This window comes from Saccostrea cucullata, unplaced genomic scaffold, assembly GCF_032062105.1.
Source record: "Saccostrea cucullata isolate Sc308-1 unplaced genomic scaffold, CSIRO_AGI_Scuc_v1 ctg2496, whole genome shotgun sequence".
Classification (NCBI taxonomy): domain Eukaryota; kingdom Metazoa; phylum Mollusca; class Bivalvia; order Ostreida; family Ostreidae; genus Saccostrea; species Saccostrea cuccullata.
In genome coordinates, this window is record NW_026935602.1 from 17,605 (window position 1) to 25,562 (window position 7,958).

Genomic DNA, 7,958 nt, shown 5'->3' on the forward strand with positions numbered 1-7,958 from the left:
TCGTTAGTTTATGGTGCAGTAGAACATTCTTACTTAATTCGATACCGTAAATTACCCGATACAATGTAAGCTAATCGTACTTGTAAGTATAACTCTATCGGGGACCTACATTTACATATTTATATATACTAACGTTCGTATATGTAGATTCCTGAGTACGCATCAAAAACCATTTCTTTTGTATTTAACTTTGATTTATTTTAAGAATCACTATCAATGGGTTTTATAAATCTTAACGCCATTTACATAAAAAAAAAATAATCGACCATTCATTGTGTTCTTGACAACCCTTGTTCAGTATTTATGAACCAATTCATTTAGGAATTACTGTTTTTTTTTTATGTGCTAATTTTATTCGTCCAAAATGATTTAAATTTGTCAGTTGATAATCAGCAGAATTATTAAACACACAATCGGAAACTCTGTAAAACACCTGTGTGTAGATGAAGTCGCCTGAGGTGATCCGAGTGTGTACGGTAGCGGGAGAATGAGACAACAGGTGTCACTGCCGCATTAAACAGAAGACCACTCGTCGGATTTCACAGGAAGTTAGTTACGCAACATTACGGCGACGGGTATACCTATCTGTTTTCAACACATTGCGCAACTCAACACAGCCATACATGCTTGAAATATGTAATCTTCAATCTTTTTTTCAGAATAAATTATTTTTAAAAAATTATACTTTATTAAGTTTCAAACATTAAATGTATGATTTAATACCCACAATAAAATGTGAAAATCTGATTCGGGAAAGACACAAACTTTTCAGATTTAGTAGCATTAAAAAAAAAATAAAATAAAATAAAATGAAGAAATCAATACTTATTATGTTTTTGGGGGAGAAGGGGGTCTTCCAAAACATTTCAGTTAACATGATTAAGTTGGGTTAGTGTGCGATGATGTAAAATTTAAGGGATAATCAAGTAGAAAAACAATAATTAATGTGTTGTCACTTTCATGTTTGTAAAGTTTTGCTGATCAAATTAAAAAAAAAAGAATTGGGGAAATAATTCCATGACTGTATATTAATTATTTAATTAACTTCTCTGAGATAGAGAGAGTAAAAGAGAGAGAGAAAAAAAAACGAACGGCAACTCGGCACGGGATACGGTGGAGACTTTCAGTGAATATTAAATGTTCATCATATTAAAAAGAAAGTAATAAAGCATTAATCAAACCTAAAATATAATAATTACAATTGTAGATTGTACCAAGTGGTCAGAGGAATCTGTGCCATGCAAAATAGCGATAAATATTCTTCATGTGTATTAAATATTGCGTTTTTCATGTATCCTAGTAAACGCTGATATTGTAAGAAATATACCTTTTATTATAATATAATGCATTTATGACCAAAATTGCCGGGCGCAGTTCATTTTGAAGCGCAAGAATTTACCATGTTTCTCGCGTTCAGTAGAAAACTCATGATCGATTCAAACCGGAAACCCCAAACAGCGGTATAAGCACATGTAACGTGCATGGCTTGAAGAGATGTCGAAGACCATTTAGAAATGAAATTACCGATACGTTTTAATTCAATTTTGATTAGAATTTATTTAAATTTTTAAAAAAACTAAAGATGTCTGTTTTGTTATACATGTGCTTGTAAAAATAATATAATTGATGAAGACAGGAACTATAATTTAAATACGTGTATATTTAGCATCCGTCTTCATAAGAATTATTTAAGATATGATGAAAACTACACTGTAACTTGTTGCCGGTAATTAATATAAATTGATTGATCAGGGATATGGTTGAAGTGAAATTATTCCACATACACTGTAATTAATTAATTGCGCATCGTTTTGTCATTAATTATTTTACAGATATGATTTCAATAGTAAATATATATACTTTCCGAGAACTGAAACTTTGTTTCAAATAAATTAAATTCAGACCGTTTCTGAATTAAAATAGAATAACACACACATTTTCATATAAGTGCTGCTACCCCCAGCCTGAGAATAATAATAATTTTTCTATATAAATTGATATTTAGAGCTTTTCAACATTGTCATTTGAGCATTTTAATATGAAATCATTTATTAAAAATAATACATGAAAATATAAACATAAAAAAATCAATTTCACACCTCTGCAGCCTCCCCGAGAGCGAGAACAATAGGGACAGTAATTATCAGTAAATGTCAGCACTTGTCTAAGTTTTTCAGCAGGGACAGTAAACGGGTCAGTAATTGTCTAAGTTTATCAGCACCGACTAAGATTATCAGCACTTTTCTAAGTTTTTCAGCACCGGCAGTAAAAAGGTCAGTAATTGTCTAAGTTTTTCAGTAAAGACAGCACATTGTCAGTTATTTTCTAAGTTTGTCAGTAAAAAATGGGAATGTCAGTACATTTTGGACTTAGTAGTGATAATAAGTAACACATTCATTTTACATAACTGTACTGAAAATTACACATCCAGTTTAAATTACTGTACTGAAAATTAAATTTGTGCAAAAACTCTCTGGCTGAATAACATTCAAAATCATGAATGCTTGCATGTTCATCTATAAATCTCCAAGATATTTCCTAGTTAGTTTGTAGCGCCGCACCGAGCGGTCTTACAACACATTTCATAATGTCAGTTTGCATGAATAAATTAATTTATCCATGTTCCTCATATCCTGAAAATAGATGCCGAAATTCTAGTCTACACTTTACTTACACAGCACATCATCAATAGAAACATTCAGGAAAAATAATTCACAAAAAATAAATTCAAGTAAAACAATCACATGTACATATAAATCCAAGAAATATTATGTAATAGTCCAAGTAAGTGAGTAACTTTATCTATCTCTAACAGTTCTATCTACTAAGTCTTCTGTATTTCCATCTTCCTATCTAAAATTCTGTCGCACTATATATATATATACTCGAGATCCGTTCCTGTCGATCAGGAGCACATTACAAGATCCTTAAGATCAGGAGTCAATACACAGGTCATTACAATCAGCAGGGGGGTTAGATAAGAGGGGGCGATTAATATACAGATAAGATTTTTAGCATAAGTGTAGATGATAATGTGTGAACAATTAACAATTAAGTAATGAAGAGTGATTTACAGATAATATATTTTAAATCGTTACAAGTTTACATATTCTTGATCATATCATAGTTAAGAGAATATATTCTTGATCATGACATCTGTATTGGATTCCCCTCTCTGACATCTTTTCTTGTTCACCAATTAGTTCAACAGTCATCTAGGTACTCAGGTGTTGTACAAGTCCTAATAATAACTCAAAATTTAAAAAAAAAACAATACAATTTTTAAAGAGCTTTTCATTACTTCTATTGAAATTAAAGCACAAGCTTTTGAAGACATACTTAAGTAACTTAAAACATGTATAACTAAACATAATGGAAATTTAGACATTGCGACTCAATGTCAAACATATGATAGTGATACATCTGTAATATCCATGAAACTTACTGAGATACTTAAAATGTTTGTGGCGTGCTTTCACTAAGCTATGCAATATATAAACATTTCTTGATTACATGTTGAAGTCCAAGGCTTAAAAAAAAAGTTTGTTTCCTGTAACATTCCCAAAACATCAAGGGTCGGCAGGTCGGATTTTTTTTTTTTTTGCTTATGAATGGTGAAACATCCCCAGACTGAAAATACCAGGTGTTATATTTACAGTGGACACCCAACATGGCATCCAAAATGGCTGCCTAGCGGCAGAAAACAAACTTCAGAAAGTTGTTGGGGGAAACTGTTGTTACAATAATGATTACTCTTTATATTTAAGGTAAATGTAAACTAGGTTGACATATTTTAAGTCTCAAATTAAACTACAAGCTATTGTTTTAATTTTAATAAATGGAATCAGCTGATTGATCAAACAAAGTTTTGCCATTTGTCATCGGAAAAAAATCCACCCAAGGATAATTTGAATGGGTCGGTCGGGTTACAGGAAACAAACATAATTTTTTTTAGGCCCAATCCTAACCTGACTTGCACCTTCATATGAATTGGTTCTATGCTGATAATCCCTTTCAACAATCTTCATCACAACATCTGAAAGTCACCCTTCTTCAAAATTAAATCTGCCGCTCACCTCAAATGTATATATACCCCCTGTACAAGTGCATGGAAAATAAAATTTTGAATAAAAAATGAATTATCTCTTCACCATACCCGGCCTCTTTAAAAAATGTGAGAAAATAATTTAAATACTTTTCTTTAGATAAAATCATGTAGTGAGTATCCAGCAATGGTGAAAAAGTTATCTCTAGAATTTTACATTTATATTGAATGAAAAATGCATTGTTCCCTCTACTTAAAAATCTCAAAAGACATTACCTAAAATGGAAATAAGGTACAACTGTGACTGGTGTCTCAGGCACAACCAATAAACACAAGACTTTTCCATCCTTAGCAGCATGCATTAGCTCCACATTCCTTTTTTCTACAAAAAATGTACAATGAAAATTTTACAAAATGAGAGCGAAGAGTGTTACATGTACTTGGGGGAACAGAGGAAGGAATTTTGAAGTCAGATTAACAAAATTTCTGCCAGTTGGGACAGATAAATTTCCATAATAAAATGAAACGAATTATTCGCAGCAAATAATACATATGTATTACCTTGCAGTCACCATTGCACACAATCATTTTGTATAAACATTTCTTGATTACACGTTGAAGTCAAATCCTCACCTGATTTGCACATTCATGTGGATTGGTTCTATGTTGATAATCCCTTTCAACAATCTTCATCACAACATCTGAAAGTCACCCATCTTCAAAATCAAATCTGCCGCTCACCTCAAATGTATATAGACTCCCTGTACAAATGCATGGAAAATAAAATTTTGAATAAAAAATGAATTATCTCTTCACCATACCCGGCCTCTTTAAAAAATGTGAGAAAATAATTTAAATACTTTTCTTTAGATAAAATCATATAGTGAGTATCCAGCAATGTTGAGAAAAAATTATCTCTAGAATTTTACATTTATATTGAATGAAAAATGCATTGTTCCCTCTACTTAAAAAAAACTCAAAAGACATTACCTAAAATGGAAATAAGGTACAACTGTGACTGGTGACTCAGGCACAACCAATAAACACAAGACCTTTCCATCCTTAGGAGAATGCATTAGCTCCACATTCCTTTTTTCTACAAAAAATATACAATGGAATTTTTTTAAAAATGAGAGCGAAGAGAGTTACATGTACTTGGAGGAACAGAGGAAGGAAATTTGAAGTCAGATTAATTATATTTCTGCCAGTGTTGGGACGGGTAAATTTCCATAATAAAATGAAACGAATTATTCGCGACAAATAAGACACATGTATTACCTTGCAGTCACCGTCGCACATAAAATATACATACAACTGACAACATCCCAAATCCCTTTCTTTGTTGTTTACTTGGCGGAATTTTCTTTGCCTTCTAGACTGGTTCCCTGTTCTGGTTCCCATACATGGCCGTGAATAAGTCCTACGTTTATTGGTTTTGTTTACAAGCTTCAATATCTATAAAATCTCCCGCACATTTACAGTCTGTATTGTAAACTACTAAAACACACTTTACACACAATTTTCAGCTCAGTATTATGTTATCCTCTTCATTCAAATAATATGTGAACTCTTCTCGAATGTAAAACGAACGATCTACTCTGATAAGTAACCCAAATATCCCAGCAGGCACGCAACGTTGTTTCAACGTTAAAAGGAGGTGGAATATAGGTTGCAACGTTGATCGACTATATTTCAACGTTGTTTCAACGTTAAGGTTTCAACGTTGAATCCTCAACCTTTTTTCAACGTTGAAACAACGTTGAAGCTGCAACATATTTTCAATGTTGAATTTTCGTCAATATTTCAACGTTGAAACAACGTTGAAGCTGCAACATATTTTCAACGTTGAATGTTCGTCGGTATTTCAACGTTGAAACAACGTTGAAGCTGCAACATATTTTCAACGTGGAATGCTTGTCGATATTCAACGTTGAAACAACGTTGAAGCTGACAAATTCTCAACGTTTGAACTTTATTGATATTTCAATGTTGAAACAACGTTGAAGATTCAACATGTTTTCAACGTTGAGTATTTTCTGATATTATACAATTGAAACAAGGTTTAAAAATGCAAAGTTGACTGTTTGTTGGTTTCAACGTTGATACAACGTGGAAGATCTAACATATTTTCAACTTTAGGAAAGTTAGGAAAACAACGGGCAATGAGTATTGAGCACTTTAGTTTTTAAGGTCAAAATATAAAGTGTCTAACTCTTAATTTATGCAATTTTTCGCAAGATACACAAAGCTGTATGCATTGTTAGAAAATATTATATTTATAATTATACATAATAAATGAAACACATGCATTATGAATTGATTTACTCAAAAGAGTTGTGCCAGTTCAGCTAGTCCCATTGTAAAATTTAAATAAATTGTGAATGCTTTTTTTAAAAAATATGTTGAATATAAGCTTTTAATAAATAATGACATCTTTATCCAACATCTCACTGTAATTCCATGTTACTTTAGAATTAATAAAAATAATTATTTATTCCTGATTGATGTTCTTAAAATTAGACTCATATAGATCCGTGCAGTATACTCTTATACAAAGCGAATCTAAGATGTCTTATTTTATCAGATTGTGCTTTTGTTGTGTATATTAATTCTATAATCTTTCTTTTCACAAAATACTTAGTATATAAAAGAGAAAAATTCAAATAAACACATAACAATTTTCACACTGACAATTAACATGATTAACCCCGGTCAAATAGCATTACTTAAGATCCACTCCCCAGAAACCTTCGAGATTCAGATAAGGAGTGCCTCTCGCTTAGTTGGTCAGTTTCAGTGTCAGGATAACCTTGTTATGCAATTTTCTTGCTGGGCAGAGTATAGCTGCAGCTTATCTAGGTCAAAATTTGAATTCAACTGATGGACAAGAAGTGCGCGTCTCCTTGCTGTTCATATTTAATGTGTTTTCAAGCTACATACACAAGGATTAAGGCTGGAATATCAACTTCTGCTTAGTAAGTATTATTTCCTTTTCATGAATTTAGGAAATTAAGTTAATTTAGTATCTGTACATCATTTAATTCTTGTTTTATAAGTACATGAAGTATATGTGAAATCTACGTGAAATGCACGTCCTTGGTACATGTATTATGTGTATTGTTGATATTCATTTGGTTATGAAATATAAGTATACTAATATATTATACAATTTAATTAATTGTAGTTCATCGTATGGTTTAATCCACCAGTAGTGCAGGGCATTGATTGTATATAGTCAGCCTTGATTGCATCAGATTCTTCGCCCGTGAAAATTATACAAAGGAATGCAACATTTTGTAAGTACACTATATCTATGTATGTCTATAACATTTTCTTTAGTAATAATTATTTATAAGCATACTAATACGAATTTTAATATGAAGTTAACTATAATTCTTTTTAATCATGTTAAGTACCGGAAAATATTCCTTTGTCTGATTTTTTAAATTATTCATGTATATTTATTTTTATCGTTTCAAATAGCGTGTTACGTACATTGTAATGAACAAATTTCTTTCACATCTTTATTTCTTTTATTAATAGGCTTTTGCTCTAGAGGGTGGATTCTCCCGTTCATTTGTTTCATTCATGGGACTTAACTACAGATGTATATGCGTGATTAAAATCAATGGATCCGCCACTTTGTGGAACTTAGTAGTGTAAGAAAGACGCATACTTTGAAGAACCTTGATGTGATAACTGTGACTCCCTTTTCACTAGGAATATAAATTTTGTCAGGCAGTGATTTTTGAGATTCAGTGATTGAATCCAAATTTGTGTTTGTCTTTAAAAATACAAACTAAAGTGAATTCTCTCACAATCGTAATACTGGATTATAACTTATATAAATATTACGCAACTTGAATAAAAAAATTTATTAGAATTTGAAATGTATTTGTTTATAAAGTAAAAC

General features: G+C 31.4%; 2 long non-coding RNA genes across 2 annotated transcripts; one reads left to right on the forward strand and one right to left on the reverse strand.

The window, feature by feature from the left end:
• Nucleotides 1-3,995: 3,995 nt before the first annotated feature.
• LOC134243369 (uncharacterized) lies at nt 3,996-5,397 on the reverse strand. Its single transcript, XR_009987018.1, has 5 exons — nt 5,324-5,397; nt 5,036-5,141; nt 4,679-4,806; nt 4,322-4,427; nt 3,996-4,096 (listed from the first exon to the last, which is right to left on the reverse strand). It is a non-coding gene; the product is annotated as an uncharacterized LOC134243369 (long non-coding RNA).
• A 1,415-nt stretch (nt 5,398-6,812) lies between these two features.
• LOC134243370 (uncharacterized) lies at nt 6,813-7,742 on the forward strand. Its single transcript, XR_009987019.1, has 3 exons — nt 6,813-7,020; nt 7,230-7,341; nt 7,589-7,742. It is a non-coding gene; the product is annotated as an uncharacterized LOC134243370 (long non-coding RNA).
• Nucleotides 7,743-7,958: the final 216 nt, after the last annotated feature.